The 18,246-nt window shown below is 41.6% G+C and overlaps 2 long non-coding RNA genes across 4 annotated transcripts in view; one reads left to right on the top strand and one right to left on the bottom strand.

The window, feature by feature from the left end:
• Nucleotides 1-18,246, bottom strand: part of LOC147575740 (uncharacterized) — a 125,228-nt gene that overhangs the window by 58,610 nt on the left and 48,372 nt on the right. The gene's annotated exons all lie outside the window — the stretch shown is intronic.
• Nucleotides 12,298-17,486, top strand: LOC147575741 (uncharacterized). Its single transcript, XR_015241959.1, has 3 exons — nucleotides 12,298-12,517; nucleotides 12,669-12,848; nucleotides 17,407-17,486. It is a non-coding gene; the product is annotated as an uncharacterized LOC147575741 (long non-coding RNA).

Below are 18,246 nucleotides of genomic sequence, written 5' to 3' on the forward strand. Positions count from 1 at the left end.
GCTGAGAAGGAGCAGCCTTGAGGTAGGATGAAAACCAGCAGATACTGGCATTCTGGAAACCAAGTGAAGGGGCGAATCATTAGGAAGGTGATTCTCAGCTGCTCGTAGATCAACTAAGGAGAGTGACGGGAACGAGCGCCTCACCCAAGCGGCGCGAAGTCAGGTGGTGACATCGGTTAGAGCTGCTTCAGTGGTGAAGTGGAGACTGAAACTTGACTCGAGCATTTCAACATGCGGCTGGGAAGCCAGGGTGGAGAAAGACAGTGCATGCAGGCAACCCATTCTTGAGTTCTGCTGTCAGAGAAGAGACACGTGGCGGGAGGGTGGTGACAGCTGGAGTAAATGTTAGAGCAAGGAGAGGGTTTGCTTGGCTAAGATGGGAGAAGGTACTGAAAATCTGTAAGCTGGTGGTTATAATCCAGTAGAGGGAGAAACATTGATGGTGCAGAGAAACAGCGGATCATACTGGCACGATACGCTCGAGGAGGAGGGAGAGCTGAGGTCTTACGCGCAGGGAGAAGTTACATCAAAACACAAACATTCATCCATAGTCACAGGAAGGGAGACACAATACATGGTGTAGATGCAGGTGCATTAGCAGCAGTGGTGGGTGTTCAGGGGAAATAGGATCACCGACTGAGAAAAAGCACAAGAAAGAGACGCCAGAAGGTTTGAGGAGAGAGGAGAAGGTTTAAATATCCTCTAGTTGAGAGAGAGAAAAAGAACGAGAGGAGAGAGCAGAGAGATTGAGAGATTGAGCTTCATTAGACGGAGAAGTGGAAGCAGAATGGCTGAGAACACGAATACAATCCATCTGACATTTTGAAATTATTCCAATTAATATCTCCTGGGGATCTTTCCAAGTATTCGTAAAGCTACTCATCAGAGCAACATATAACCTCCCACGATCTCCCTTTTTTAGAAACTTGGCAAAAAAGGAGGGTCATTTGTTGGATCCACCCATGAGTCTCTCCATACAGAAATACACTCAGCTGGGATTTCAAAATAAATTAGGATAAAACACACTAGTGAATTCTTGCTTTGGGAGATTTAATATAAAAATACGATGGATAAATTAGTATTGTATTTAGTGCTGTATCTCTTTGCCATCTTTGAAAACTTCAAAAACAGAAGTGTCTTAGTTGAGGTGAAAGGTATTAAGGAGACAGGAACTTTCACGTGCTGGCCCATCAGACCGTCTAGCTTTGCTCCTCAACTATTTTGTCAGAAGCACTCTAGGGGTCCATGAACTCTTCTACATGTGAGGCCCCCAATTTTAATCAGTGTGTGTGTGTTTCTTTTCCCTACAATAAATATATACGGTGTTATAGCAGCATCTGTCAGGAACAGCAAGCATCTCCTAAAGGTCATAAGGGACAGAGGCAACTAGCTGTAACCAGCAAAAGGGATAGCATAAATGCAAACGTGAGATGCAGAGACATGTGAAAACCCGGCCTGGTACATGTGTGAGCATCGACTCAGGGCAGAAAGAAAGGTTATCGATCAGCACTGTAACTCTAAAAACATCTGAGGGAATACAAAGATAATTACAGATGCTGGTATGGACGTCTTTGTAAAGAACGCTGCCTTTGTCAGAGACAGTGCTCTCGTGCAAGGTGCAGATTTCCACTGGAGGGTGAGAGGATACAGAGCCGCACAGGGGAAAGGGCTCCAGAGGATGTAGGACACAAACCATAAAGACTCGGTTCTCACCTTCAAGAGGCTTAGAGTCTAATCAAGAAAGTCCCTGTAAATCAAGCAGCGATATAAAAAATTCAAGATACTAAACTTTAAATATTTAGGGTTTTATCAAATGTACGTAATATCCTCCAGGGCGAAACCGTCACGGGGAAGTTGGGTCCTCAGTCACGCGGCTGTCTGCTGGGAGCCCCATGGCACGCTGGCTCACTCTGACTGTCCTTGTCAACCTGGACACCCTTCAGAATGTTCTTGCAAGCTTTCCAGAAACACGGGTTCCTAGCCTCCACCATATCACTACTCAGGGGTCTGATGCCCACACCTGGCCGTGTAAGTTGTAGAAGGAGCTACTTCTGAGACATTCTTATTTTCTCATTTCAGCTAAATCACTCAGATATTTTTTATCCAGAAAAAAAAAGTGAAAGACACTGTCATCACCATCAAGAGAGATGGTTTCCTTCATTCATTTCTCCTAAACACATCAGGTTCCTGATCAAAATAAATGAAATCTAGAAGTTCTGTGTCATACAATAAAATCATGCTTTCTGATCTCATGTAAAATTATACCTTTCCTATATTTTATGCTGTATAAATCAGTTATAGTACACATTTCTTTTTTTTTCTTAAATGTTTATTTATTTAGGAAGGGATAGAGAGAGAGAGCATGAGCAGGGGAGGGCAGAGAGAGAAAGAGAAAGAGAGAGAGAGAGAGAGAGAGAGAGAATTCCAAGCAGGCTCAGCACTGTCAACACAGAGCCTGAAACAGAGCTCAAATCCCCAGAACCATGAGATCATGACCTGAGCCGAAATCTAGAGTTGGATGTTTAACCAACTGAGCCACCCAGGCTCCCTATACATGTTCCTATCAACTAGAAACTGTCAAAGCCTCATTTCTCAAAATTCTTGCCAAATGTAACCTTCTCTACGAACCCAACCTGGACCACCTCCAAAAAGAATGATTGTTCCCTCCTCTGAAAGAGCACTGTGCCTGTACATACCATCAGTCCTGTCATCATTAGAGAATATTAAGATTTCTTATTTACTTATTAGTATGGGTTAAACTGTGTCTTCCCTCCTCACCAAATTCATGGGTTGAAACCCAACTCCAGTACCTTTAAAGAGGTGATTAAGTTAAAATGAGGCTGTTAGGGTCGCCCTGAGCCAAAGCAACTGGTGTCCTATAACAAGAGAAAATCTGGACACACAAGAGACACACACACAGACAGACACGTGTGTGCACAGAGGGGCCGCCATGCGGGGAAGCACGAAGGCAGCCACCTACAAGCCAAGGAGAGAGGCCTTGGAGGAAAGCAACCCTGTTAACCCTGACCTTGGATGTCCAGCCTCCAGAACCATGAGAAAATAATTTCTGTTGTTCAAGCCACCCAGCCTGGGGTATTTCGTTACGGCTGCCCCCACCTGACTATTTCCCTTGTCTGTCTCATTGAGGATGAGCTCCTTGAGGGCACCCACTGCGTCTCACATGTGGTACCCAGCATGGTGTCTGGAGCCTAGTAAATGTCCAGCAAGTGTTAGCTGAATGTATTTACTCTGGAGGGAATGATATATCTGATTACATATAAAATTATAAATTAAAATAATTTATCAGAAGCTAAAAATTATGTTTAATTTGGAAGGAAATTGAAAAATAAGAAAAGGTATAAAGAAAAATATTTAAAAGCCATTTATAATCCCATCCTTGGACATGACCCCTTTTAGTATTTTGGTATTTTTCTTTCCAGTTCTTTTTTAATATTGACATAAACTTTAAGATTTCAAATATATATAAATGAAATATAAACACATATAAATAAATCCTAAGAAATGTATATATAGACATACACATAGAATTTTATATTACTCCTTTTCCCTGAACTATACATATTTATATTTATATTTATATTTATATTTATATTTATATTTATATTTAATCATATACATATATAACCATTGCCTGTATTATTATATAATCTTTAAGAACATATTTTAATAGTTACATAATGTTTTATCACATTTATCTATCAGAATTTAACTATCTCTTATTTACATAGTTTCTGAGCTGATACTACAATAAGCCTCTTTGTATAAAAATCTTTACTCATGTCTCTACTATGTCCTTCAGATAAACACGGTTAGGACTTGACACATGAATATCCAGCAGCTGTGATAGTATGGAAGGGTCATTCTAGCAGGGTCAGACTCAGACTGTTATCCACAACTTCTGTAATTTTCTATCTGTAGAACAGACTGAAACACAACATGCCAAACTCTGCATATGGCTTTCCTATGGAAATGAGAACACTGAAGTCTGAAGATGAACAACAGAAAGCAACAGAAAAGTATATTCACTAGGTCTGCACAAATGCACACAAGAATCCACCGTTTTACTATAGAGGATGTTACGGAAGGGCTCACCCGTGTCATGTGTGATGATCCAGGTAAGAAGAGACACGGAGTCTCCTCTGGTCTCTCCCTTCAGAGAAGGGGAAAATTGCCGTGGTTGACTGTCACCTGGGGAGGCTTCAAAGAAGGGACGGACCAGGCACTGAAGAACAACTGAATAACTACAGATTACAAAGGAAAACAGCCCATATGTAGGAATTTGTGAGTATCTTACCTTCCATGGCAAAAGGGGAATTCATGTACTAGAAGAAATGGAGGTTGCTAATCATCTGACCTTCAAAGAGGGAGATTATCTGGCATTATACGGGGTGGGGGTGGTTTGTAACCTTAAATGAGGAAGAGGGAGGCAGAAAAGTCACAGTCGGAATAATGAAGTGTGAGAAAGACTCCATCAGGCATCCCTGGCTTTGAAAATGGAAGGAGCCAGGAGACTTCAGAGGCAGGCAGGGTTCTGAAACTAGAAAAGGTGAGAAAGAAATTTTCCTCTAGAGCATCCAGCAGGAGAGCAGTCTTGCTGAGACCTTGACTTTAGACCAGTGAGACTCTTATGTCAACTTTTTTTTTTTATTTTTTTTTTCAACGTTTTTATTTATTTTTGGGACAGAGAGAGACAGAGCATGAACGGGGGAGGGGCAGAGAGAGAGGGAGACACAGAATCGGAAACAGGCTCCAGGCTCCGAGCCATCAGCCCAGAGCCTGACGCGGGGCTCAAACTCACGTACCGCGAGATCGTGACCTGGCTGAAGTCGGACGCTTAACCGACTGCGCCACCCAGGCGCCCCTTATGTCAACTTTTTAAAAAGTTTTGTTGATGTTTATTTATTTGAGAGAGAGAGCGAGTGAGAGAGGGGCAGAGAGAGAAGGAGACACAGAATCTGAAGCAGGCTCCAGGCTCTGAACTGTCAGCACAGAGCCCTATGGGGGAGGCCTGAACTCATGCACTGCAAGATCATGACCTGAGCTGAAGTCGGACGCTTAACTAACTGAGCCACCCAGGTTCCCCTCTTATGTCAACTTCTAATTTCCAGAACTGTTAAAATAATTAATTTGTATTATGTTAAGCCACGAATTTTGTCGTGATTTATTACAACAGCAATAGGAAATACACCATAAAAAATAGAACTATACCAAAGGCACAAAGTCAAAATTCATGTGGGACATGAAATAAGCATATAGATTCAAGATTTCTGCAGGTGAACAGTGGGAGACAAGTCAAGGGAGCTAGGTTCAGGTGGGAAGGGAGGAAATTAGGAATGTCTTTCAAAATAATTTTTAAAGTTTTATCCTGCCGATGATAGAGGGCATTTAGGCAGGAGAGTGACATAATAAAAGTGATTATGTTTCAGCAAAATTAATCTGGTGGCATCACGTGAGGGAGATTTAATGGAGAAAGAGCAGCTAAGGTTTTAGAATAATCTGAGTGTGAGATGGTAAGCGCCTGGTCTGGGCAGCAGCTTAAATAGAAATGGATGCTGAGACATGAGAAACATTACAAACGATAATCCACGTTCATATTCTTCCTGTATAGAGATCATTCTATAGACTTCCCCTAATTCCAGATTGTCAAGTGAAGTTCCAACGATGTAGGTGCACTGAGAGAAATCAAATGGTCCCTCAGTTAGAGCTCTCCACAGAGAACACGTATCCCCTTTTATTTTTTTTTTATTTTTATTTTTTTATTTTTTTTCAACGTTTATTTATTTTTGGGACAGAGAGAGACAGAGCATGAACGGGCGAGGGGCAGAGAGAGAGGGAGACACAGAATCGGAAACAGGCTCCAGGCTCTGAGCCATCAGCCCAGAGCCCGACGCGGGGCTCGAACTCACGGACCGTGAGATCGTGACCTGGTTGAAGTCGGACGCTTAACCGACTGCGCCACCCAGGCGCCCCCCCACTTTTAAAGTTTGTACCGTTCTACACTGAAGTACTTAGAACAAGACTGATGCTTTCTCTCATTTCACCCCGTAAACCCAGATGATGAAAATGTATTATTGTCTAGTGAGAAGGACTATGAAACGAATCGCCTGGTCCCAATGTCATTGCATCTATTTAAGCACGTAATTGACTACAGACAATGGGAAACTTCCTTAATTCAGTAACTGGGCTAGACTTTGCCTTCACATACAAAATATTTTTTAGAGAAAAGAAAAAAATAAACCATTTAATTCTGTTTTCAAAAGAGCCCATGACCAGATGAAACTGAAGACCGTTTTCCTAGTATTTTTACCAGTAGTTATTTTGACCTAAGTCAGTAGAATGATAAAGTTGCCACAAGAACTTCCCAATTTCCCTTGAGTGTGTGTGTGTCCACCTTATTTATAGCCTCTCTAGGTAAACTGCATGTGATCACTTGGGTGTAAACTTGTGAAAAGTAATGTATTTGTTGAAAGGCCCCTTCCATAGTCTAATCCTACCAATCATTCCATTCCTTCCTGTAAGAGAGATTTTCTCCTTAAAGGAGTGTCTGGACTCAGAGTAGCTGCCCAGGTAGAGTTTGATGAATGGGTGACAGACGGATGGATTGATAAATGGATTAGAATCACAGGGTCAAATAATGTCCACGTTATCTACGGACTATGATGCGTGCAGCTGGGATGCTGCCTAACAACAGATTTCATCTCACTAGGAAACGTTCCAGCTCACTGTTACTACACCAATTAATACTTGCGGTACCAAGTTTCTGTGAATTTGATGTGTCCCTCCGTTGAACAAAAGTGAGATTAGATATCTTCCAGGTTCATTATATTCATGTTTTTCCTCTTTGGCCGGCTGTGTGTTCATTTCCTGGGTCCATTTATATGGAGAGCTGGGTACATATCTTAGGTAATTTACACACACTATTTATAAATAAGACCATTGTGGCAAATGTTTTCTTCAGTTTGCTATTTGTACTTTGGCATAAGTGATTTTAACAGGCAGAAACTTTATATTTTAATATGCTCAAAATCTTCTATATTTATATACTCAGAAAGTTCACCCCAGAGATATTTTACCTCACTCTCCTCACCATGCACTGTGGCCTATGAGCCTTTTTGCACAACTTTCCACAGGCCTGGGTGCAGTCCCTTTATGGCCTTGCATATGGTGTCTCCTTGTCAGATGTTCTTCCCTCACATCTCCTTGTCTGTTCTTCGAAACTGGTTACCTCCTGCACCCCCTTCCTATCTTTATAGCTCACTCCAATATTCCTTCCTCAGGGATGTGGTCTACATCAGGTATTGTGGTCAACACTCTGCAGAGTAACTGAGTAGTAGTTATATAGTCTTAAAGCCAATATTGAATTAATTTCTCTTTGGGTTAATGTCCATCCCTTTCAGCAGAGACTGGTTCTCCATTGCTCATCCTTAAACCCACAATGCCTTAGCAGGATGCCTGGCAAACAGACATTTTGTCAGTATTTATTGTATTAATTACTTGTGTTTAATTATGCAGTATTACCTAAAGAGGGGTGGCATCAATTCTGTTTTGATATGTTGGACTATTCTATTTTTTTCCATTTAATTCTTATCCCTCTGGATTTTATATGTTGGCATGTGTCGTTGAGTTAGCCCACTGCTTCCCAGACTTATTGGATGGACCATGCCACTTGCCATCTTCAAACACATATTAACCCTCCAAAGAACTAAACTTCTAGAGGATACACTGCCAGAGTATTTGAAAACACTCTCTTGTTTGTACAGATGACAACCTAAGACACAGAGATTTACTTACACAGATGCAAAACTGAATCTTGATTCATAAATAACCATGTCATAAAAATAAGCTACAAATGATCAGTGAAGGTGAATGACATAAAAATGATGAAAGAGGTAAATTTTGTAAAGCATCACACAAAAAAATGTAAGTGGTGTATTCTTAAATCTCATCCTTATACTTAAATTGATTAAGAGAAAAAATAGTCAGTTGGGTTCCTTGCTATGTACTGATGACCAGGCTAATTTATTTTGAGCAACTCAGTTAACCTTTTCACTCCTTATTGTGCACATTTTTCAAGGGAGAACAGTATATGAGTAATTTTCCATATCCAATATGTCTGGTTTTGTAAAAAAAGAAAACTTGTAAGCTGATGTCCATTATGTGTATGTTAAAGGAACAATTATGTGAAAGGCATCTATTACGAATCATTACTAATTTGCAAAAGACTTGGAAATAAATAGCATGCAAAGCTATATTTTATACACACCTATATTAGAAAGATATTTATGAATATCTATACTGTGGACTTTTATGGACATACTATAGTCCATTAAAGAATGGCTAAATATGAATAAAATAGAGAAGCTACCCTCGAAATACAGTATAAGAATTTAAAAGCAGAAAGATATGTAAAAATATATTAACAAAAGACCAACTATAAAGTTTCTGAAGACACATGAAAATGGTGCTGTGAGAGTTACCAGTGAGCAGGGGTGGAAAGAAGGCACATTCCATCGCTTATATATAAGGTATAATTTAAAATTTAGAGATTTAGAAATACTTTATATATATATACATATATATATATATATAAAGTATATATATACATATATATAAAGTATATATATATATATACATAAAGTATATACACATATATAGAGAGAGATATTATATAGCCTGCCTTTCTTTCATCCACAAACCTTATTAAATGCCCGTGTGTTATTGTCTGAGAGTACAAAAAATAAAGAAGTCCGTTCCTCTGCTAAGGAAGCTTCCAAATGTGAGAACAACTTGCACTATGTGAAATAAATGCCACAACAGAGGGACATAAAAAGCCCCACTGACGTCCAGAAAAGGCCAGTGAGACCATATGGGAGGCGGGCTTGCAAGACTGTTCAAGTGCTCATGCATGGAGAAGACAAGTAAACCACTTTGATCAGAGGCAGCAGGGTCCACAGAGCAGGAAGGTACAAAAAAGAACACAAGGATTCGGTCATAAAAAGTAAGGCCATCATTTATGGACCACGTACTACATACCAAGCATTTCACATCCCGTATCTCCTTCAATCTCGTAACAGCCAGTGAGAGAGTTCTCTCCTCTCCTCATTTTAGGTACAAGGAAACTGAGACCCCCAGGGGTTGAGTGAGTCATCTAAGGTCCCAAGGGACAATTTGTGTGCTTGGACTCAGATTCAACTGTCTGACCACAAATGGCTCCTAATCATCGTGCCCGTGTAAGGACTGCCCTGGTTCGGCCCTCGCGCCTGGGACAGGATGGGTGGAAAACCATCACTGAGCCTGAAAGCAGATCAACCCCCCACAAGTGGCCCTGTGTGCCAGGTTAAAAAATGTTACAACAGTAACAGTGACAGCATTCGGAGGATGATCATTTATGAAGCATTCACGAAACACCAGGTAGTTCACTGAGAAGGGGAGAAAGCGGATGAGGCCCCAGAGGCCATGGGCACAGGATTTAAGGAGGCGCTGGCCTCTGGGCACTTCACATGTAAGGTCGTTTAGCCAGAAGCCCTAACGGTTGGAACAATACAACAGAGCAAGGACTCCCCCACACTGGAGCAAGATGTTCTCAGTGCACAGGAAGAGAGGGTGACAGCTGCTTTGACCCCATCGGGATCACTCACCCCCCTCTTTCCCACAGGGGCCAACCTAGGGGAGCTCGGGCCACTTCCGCCTGCTCAGGCGCTCTGTGCCCCCTCAGGACCCACGGGAGCTTTTCCCCATTTTGACAAGGTCTAATATGTCGCTTAGCACCCGTGCCCCTGGAGGTCGGGGCATGGACACTGGCTAGATTTCCCAAGGCTGCAGAACACAGGGAAACACAGGCTGCCATGAGGGAAATGCAGTTCCACCATCCCATCCCTAAGGAACCTCACTGCAGACGGCTGGCGGCAGGGGTCGGGCGTTTCATCAGAAGGGCAGCTCCTCGAACGAAACGTGAACGTGACCAGCCACGGAAGGCACTCCCCGAATCAACAATATTGCACTCGGAAGTTTCCTGCAGACGATGTCTAAGGAATGTGCGAAACATCTTAGGAGAAGGTGGGTTTTGACACCTTGCAAGCCGGTGAGAGTCCCCTGCACAGGGGACGTGACCTGCCACATGACAACAGCGCCAGCCACACAGCCTCAGTCCTTTGCCTTTGCAGACGCACTCCTCTCTCCCCTTGGGCACAATTCAGAGATTAGAAACCAGGCAACCTGAACATCTGTGAGCCTGCAAATCCACATGTTGAAATCCTAACCCCCGTGTGATGATGCTCCTAGCTGATGGGGGGGGCCCTTGGAAGTGATCAGATCATGAGAGTCACCCTCTCTCAAAAGAGACCCCAGGAGGCTCTCTGGTCCCTTCTGACACATGAGGACACAGCAAGAAAACAACGTCTGTGAACCAGAAAGCAGACACCGAATCTGCCAGTACCTTCGTCTCGGATTTACCGTGCTCAGAACCACGAGCAACAAAGGTTTGTGGTTGAAGCCACCATGCAGACTATGATAGTTTTGTTACAACAGCTTTGAACAGACTAAGACAGCCAGGAGGGCAGAAGAGATCTGGGAAAGAGAAAACAAACCATCTGTATATCTTGAGGGATTGGTGAAGAGAAGCTTTAGGTTTGCCTTACGTTTGGACTTGCATACAACATGATGCTAGAATGTGCGTTTTAATTACTAAAGTGGGATTTCTCTAATGATTGAAATGAACTGGAGAAATTGTCCAGCCTACCTAAATTTAATCCATGTACAGAGAAAATAGAAACACTAGACCAAGAGGAATTTCAAGGGCAGTGGGAAAAGGAACAGAGGTGCTTCATAATTGCTCTCTGATGAGTCCTGTTTTTAAAAATTCCCTGGCTGCGCCTTTATAATCGCCCTTAATCCTCACAGGAACAAACTGAGGCAGGTAGTTACCATCGTCTCAGTTTGCCTGGCAAGCCTCCATCAGTGGCAATCTCACTCTGGCCACAGGAGAGGATTTACAATGTAAACATAATAACGTGCATACTCTTGGCCACGGGAATTAACTTGGGAAGGAGTAAGTGGCCCAGGGGAGGGCATTCACCTCTGCACCGTTTTCCTGACTGTACCTAATAGGCAAAAGAGCCTCTCGTGTTGGAGCTGATGGCTTGCAAGCCTACTAGCCACAGTTGGAGAGAAGGAAGTCAATACACATACAGACACACACACACACACACACACACACACACACAGCAACCAAAAAACCTGAGGAGGATCCAATCCTTGGACCCTGTCATTTCTGACACTAACTTTTCTTTCCTGTGTCCCAGTTCTAGAAGCCAATAAATGCATCTTTCCTAAGTAAACCAGTTAGATCTGTCTTCCTGTCAATTTCATCCAAAAAATCTGAACTATTACAATTACAAAAATATTTAACTGAGGATGAGGCTAGAAAGATAAGCTGTCTTCCTCAAGGGCATAAATGTTGTAAGTGGCAAAAAGTGAACTAGATTTCTGGATCTTTCTGACTGCATAGTCTTTGATCTCAACAAATAAATGTATTTTGTGAAATTTCAAGGGCACCATTGAGGATTTTTTTTTCAAGTAGGCTCCAACACCCAGCATGGAGCCCAACACAGAGCCGAGCTCATGAGTCTGAGATCAACACCTGAGCAGAAATCAAGAGTCTGGCACTTAACCGACTAAGCCACCTAGGCACCCTACCATTGAAGTTTTAGGAGATTTTTAAAAAAGTATGGGGCACCTGGGTGGCTCAGTCAGTTAAGCATCTGACTTCGGCTCAGGTCATGATCTTGCAGTTTGTGAGTTCAAGCCCCGCATCCAGCTCTGTGCTGACAGCTTGGAGCCTGCTTTTGATTCTGTGTCTCCCTCTCTCTCTCTCTCTCTCTCTCTCTCTCTCTCTCTCTGCCCATCCCCTGCTCATGCTCTGTCTCTGTCTCTCTCTCAAAATAAATAAACATTAAATTTTTAAAAATTATAAAAAAGTAGTTGGGCTTCTGCTTTTCCTCCTTCTTACCCCTTTCTCTTCCTTTCTTTTTTCCTGCCTTCCTTTCTCTTCCCCTTCAGAGCAATTTGGTCCTAATGTCCATGTGCATCTTGGGCAGGATGGGTGACAAGGAAGGAGGAGACTGGGTGAAGGGGACATCCGCGGGGACATGGCCCCCCGGAGCAGTCAGAGCAGACCAGGGCTACCCTCTCAGTGTGGTCAAAGGATTAAGACTGAGCCCCATGTCTCCTGTTTCAATCTTTGCTTCACTTGGTGTTTTTCTCTTCTCTTTCTCCAGCCCTCCCCTATTTTTAGTTTACTTTTTGCAATTCCTCCTCCATCTAAACCTTGAAAAACTGCAGGAAATGCAGAAGCATCTTTTGAAAGTACCATTCTGCCCGTTGCCACGAAGGAATGGAACCAATGATCCCCAGCAAGAGGCATGAAAATCAGAATAATCCCCATTCTTTCCCATAGAAGTTTTGTAGCAGATGAAGAGAAGACGAAGAAAACTTCAAGGTGGGCCCGACCACAAACACACAGACACCTCTCCTTGCCTCCCCTCCTGAGAAAGCCCAGCCGTGCTCCCATCTGGGCGTTGCCTTGATGTGCACAGAGTCATAAAGCCTTTCACCACTGCTTGGGTCGATAAACTGTTGTTACTTGACAGCACCCATGTACAGAGGGACCCATGGTCCAGCGTGCAGCAGCGGAGACGAGGGGATGGGAAGACACCCACAAGAGGGGCAGCACGTGTGGGGCATCCGAGCACAGGGGCAGAGGGGGCATCTGTGCAGGACCCAGAGTTCGCGACCTCATCTGTAATCGAGAAATCCCGGAAGCTGCGAAGGTAAGGGATTTTTACAAATGTCGTGCTGACGCATCCTTTAATATCGAACACAGGATGTGTCGATCCAAAATGAGAATGTGTTGATCCAGAATGAGAATTATGTGACGAATGAATGAGTGAATAAGCAGGGCATCTGCAAGACAGTTAAGAACACAAATGTGAAAACATTATTAATTCTAGCGTTAGCTGATTTTCCCTGCTTTTAAACAGGGGGAAACACATTTTTGTTTTATTAAGCCATGAAGTTGTTAGGGATTTGGTTTCCTTGATGAGAGAACTCTTCTGTTTCATGAATGTTAATCCTCGGTATCCAAAATGCCACTCTAAAGAAATACTTAGCACCACAACAATAAGACAAAGGCCCGAGTAAAGTAAACATTCCAGAGGCCTTCAGAGGTTAAATAGGAATCTGGAAATAATTATCCTATTGCTAAAAAATAAATAACATATGGAAAATATAAGCAGTGGGGGAGGACTTCCTCTTTTTAAGCAGAATTTTATTCTTAAAAATTTTTTTGACAAAATAATATTTGACTGATGTAGCCTAAAAAGTAAAGCAATAATAGAATTATTGTTTGGTATTAATATTATTGTGTTCATAACCTACTTTTTATCATTTAGAAGTATTCCCTGTATATGAAATCATGGTACTTAATATTATTTTTTGCCCCACTTTTTATTATACAAAATTGTTCACATTGTATATAAAATGATTTAATTTGAGGTACAGAAGAGAGATTGACACATATATATATAACCCATCACCCAGTCAAGAACATTTAAAAATAAACAACAACCTGGATTTATTCTATGGCCTCATTTTCTGTCTCTCTCTCTCTCTCTCTCTCACTTCTATTATTCTGTGAGCTTCTTCAAGAAGGCGTCTAGACTATGACCCCTTCCTCCTTTTGTCCACCTACAGCTGTCTGGTTTCTGTCCGCACCACCCCACCAAAACCGCGCTCACCCAGAAATTGTTCTGGGCGTTAAATCAGAGGGAAAATTCTTAGTTCTTAATTTACTTGACCACTAAGAACATTTAGCACCACTGCCCACTTCTTGAAACTCTACAGTCTTGGTTGTTCCCCACACTACATTCTTTCCAAATTTCTTCCTGATTATTTGGCCCCACCTTACCCTCTTTTTCTCTTCCTTACTCCATTATCTTTCCCTGTTGCTAACGTTAGGATTTTTTCATCCAGTCACCTGAGTAAGAACACTGGGCATCACCCTGGACTGCTGACCTCCCTTCTGCCCTCATAGTCAACTAATTCCAAATATATCTCCACCCTGTCCCCATATCCTTTCCCACTGCTGCTATCTTACTAAACACTCTCATTATCTCTCAGCAAGTGATTCTAAGAGGTTCCTAACTAGTCTCCCGCTTTCCAGCCAGACCCCCCACATTCCATCCTTCAGAGCTGCCACCAGCATGACGGTACCCCATCACTCCCCACTAACAACCTTTCCGTGGTTTCCCATTAATTTCAAGATAAAGCCTGAGCCCTTTGGGACAGCCGGCATACTACATTTCCCTCTCTAAAGTCTTTCCCTTTCCTCTGTAAACTGGCAAGTCTCCTTCCTGCACCACTAATCTACGAACCTGGTTCTTCTGTACTCTTTTCAGCCTACTCTGCACCATAATCATCTGCTCCCGTAGCTTTTATATCTACAGCTCAAACCTCTCTTCTGAATATTAAAACACTGTATTCAACTTCTCATTGGACATCAGTCTTCGTTAAATCAGAGAGAAAATTCTTAGTTCTTCATTTACTTGACCACTAAGAGCACTCGGCATCACTGCCCATTTCTTGAGACTCTACAGTGGCATTTTGTGTGTCTAAAACGTCGTCATCTTTCTCCCCAAATGTGCTACTCTCTTTGCTATGTAGGTGACTGGCACCACCTAACTGTCCTCTGCAGAAAACCAGAGCCCTCCCTTGTGTCCTCCTCTTTCTTATTTTCCGCATGTCCATTTTCTATTCAGTACAGTTGATTCTACTATCAAATATAATTTAAACGGATTCACTCACAAGCATCTACACTGTAAGTGGGAACTAAGTCAGAACTGCACCATTCTCAACCAGCTCAACATCCCGTTTCGTTGCCTCCACCTCTATTATCACGTGACTTCCTCAAGCCATTACCCAATATCCTGCAGACTGAATTGTATTTATAAACTAAACACTTGAACATTATACCTCTGCTCAAAACCCTTCAACAGGTCCCTGTGATCAACCATGAGAATCTAAATTCATTTGCATGACCTTCACAAGCTTCTCCATGAGTTCTTTGATTTATGTCATGACTTCTGCCCCAAAGATGGTACACATTTGCTCCTCTGCATCCAAAACCCCTATATGTTAACTGGGCCTTAGAAAGTGAATGGCTTCAAACTTGACCAAGGATTATCATTTTTGTTTCTGAAAACGAACGTATAGTATCATGAAACCAAATAAAAAATAAAAAAGTGAGGGTCGCCTGGGTGGCTCAGTGGCTTGAGTGCCTAACTCCTGATTTTGGCTCAGATCATGATTTCACTGTTTGTAAAATCAAGCCTGCATTGGGCTCTGCACTGACAGAGCCTCCCTCTCTCTCTATCTTTCTCTCTCTCAAAATAAATAAATAAACATTTAAATAAGTGGTAACAGAAAAGAATAGGGCTTTACATGTTTACATTTCGACTTTTATGAAAAAAAGGTAACAAATGGCTAGCAGCCCTTTCTGTGTAGTTACTTAAAACAGAAAAAAACAAAACAAAAAAGGCCTTATAAAAGTGGCTTGATAATTAGAGAGCTATTGTTATATTTATTAATTAAAGAAAAAAAAAGCCCAGAAATGGACCCCACAACTATATGGTCAACTCATCTTCAACAAAGCAGGAAAGAGTATCCAATGGAAAAAAAGGCAGTCTCTTCAACAAATAGTGTTGGGAAAACTGGACAGCGACATGCAGAAGAATGAAAACTGGACCACTTTCTTATACCATACACAAAAGTAAATTTAAAATGGATGGAAGATTTAAATGTGAGAGAGGAAACCATCAAAATCCTAGAGGAAAACACAGGCAGGAACCTCTCTGACGTTGGTTATCACACCTTCTTACTAGACACATCTTCGGAGGCAAGGAAAACAAAAGCAAAAGTGAACTATTGGGACCTCATCAAAATAAAAAGCTTCTGCACAGTGAAGGAAAAAAATCTACAAAACTAAATGGCGACCTTCAGGATGGGAGAAGATATTTGCAAATGACATACCTGATAAAGGGTTAGAATCCAAAAATCTATAAAGAACTTATCAAACGCAACACCCAAAAAGGAAATAATCCAGTTAAGAAATGGGAAGAAGACATGAATAGACACTTTTCTAGAGAAGACATCCAGATGGCAAACAGACACACGAAAAGATGCTCAGCATCACTGATCATCAGGGAAATACAAATCAAAACTACGATGAGATACCACCTCACACCTGTCAGAATGGCTAAAATTAACACAGGAAACAACAGATGTTGGCAAGGATGAGGAGGAAGAGGAACACTCTTACACCGCCTTGGTGGGAAAGCAAATTGGTGCGGCCACTCTGGAAAGCAATATGGAGGTTCATCAAAAAGTGAAAAATAGAAGTGCCCTATTTCTATTACACTACTAAGTATTTACCCAAAGGATACAAAAATACTGATTTGAAAAGACACATGCACCCCTACATTTATAACAGCATTCTCAATAGTTGTCAAATAATTGAAAGAGCCCAAATGTCCATAGACTGATGAATGGATAAAGAAGATGTGACGTATATGTGTGTGTACACACACACACACACACACAATGAAGTATTACATGGCAAACAAAAAGAATGAAGCCTTGCCATTTGCAACAACGTGGATGGAACTAGAGTGTATTACGCTAAGCGAAATAAGTCAGGCAGAGAAAGACAAATATATGATTTCACTCGGATGTGGAATTTAAGAAACAAAACAGATGAATAGAGGGGAACAAAAAGAGAGAGAGGCAAACCATATAACAGACTCTTAACAATAGAGAACAAACTGGAGGCTGCTGGAGGCGTGTTTGGTGGGCAAGTGATGGTCTAAATGGGTGACAGGTACTGAGGAAGGCATTTGTTGGGACAATAACTGGGTGTTATATATAAGTGATGAATCACTAAATTCTACTTCTAAAACTAATACTACACTGTATATTCACCAACTAGAATTTAGATAAAAACTTGAAACAAAAAAAATTTAAACTACTACTTAAATTGAGTAGCCGTAGATTTAGGCTGGAATATTTTGTTTCCTTCAGGAATATTTTTATCAAAATGATACTTATTATAAATGAGTTATATTCTCAAAAATAAATAAGTAAATGGGAAAAATAAATCTACTTCTTTGCAATATAATTTAGGTTAAAAAGGACAACAGTCAGGCTTTTTTTCCCCTCAGTTAATTGTAAATTATTCCCCTAGAGTAAAAAATCTAAAATTGTACGTAGGTTTTTTTTTTTTTCCCCACTAAGAAACCTTGAATTTTAACAGTTAAATTCCTTCCTCTTTTACAGACCCTGTCTTCACTGAACATCATTTGAAACAAATTGATATTTTTGAATCTTGGCAATACTCCGGGGACAACATTACCAGCAATGAAATTTCTTCCAAAAATCCAGAGAATGCAGTGAGAGACTAATCTGGGCTCAGTTAATTATATGTTTGTAAAGCACTCTGCGGGGTGTTTTTTTCCCTCACATATTTATTTTTAACACAAACATATACACTCAGCTGACGGCAGTGCAACCATGGTCATAGCCTCTAAACTCCATGAGAGTTTATCACCTGCATTTATTTATTGAGCATTCAACAAGTATTTACTGAGCGCCAGCCTGACACACGCTTGACTCCTACCTTCATGGAGCTTAAGTTCTAATAAACGGCGTTCACTGAACTATGTTCCATGCGTTTGTTGTGTTAAATGTTCTACTTCCGTCTTCTCCTTTAAGCCTTTAAGGTCACCATAAGGAAGCGACTATTTATTATTACTGCCTTTATTGTTCTTCTTACTATTTTGTAGACAAGAAGACAGGACTTGGCGGGATGAGCAACTGACCAGAAGTTCGAGGGAGGCAGTGGTGTGTTTAGCTCAAAACTCAAAAATCGTCTTCTTTGTAAGTAGTATTGGGCACATACACAGTATTAGCCAATGAGCTGCAAAAAGTTTTTAGGTGGTGTTTCCGAATGAAGCTCCTTAAGTAGTGCATGCTTCAGCTGGCGGATGCCCTTCTGTCCTTTGGAGTTCTTTGTTCCTTCCGCTGAGATTGGACAAAGGGGTTCATAGCGACCATGAAGAGAAAGACCACAGAGATGGTAAAATGGCGCAGCATCACACAGCCCACCTCTGCTGAGGC

This window comes from Puma concolor, chromosome D2, assembly GCF_028749965.1.
Source record: "Puma concolor isolate L17-30 chromosome D2, mPumCon1.1.hap2, whole genome shotgun sequence".
Lineage (NCBI taxonomy): Eukaryota > Metazoa > Chordata > Mammalia > Carnivora > Felidae > Puma > Puma concolor.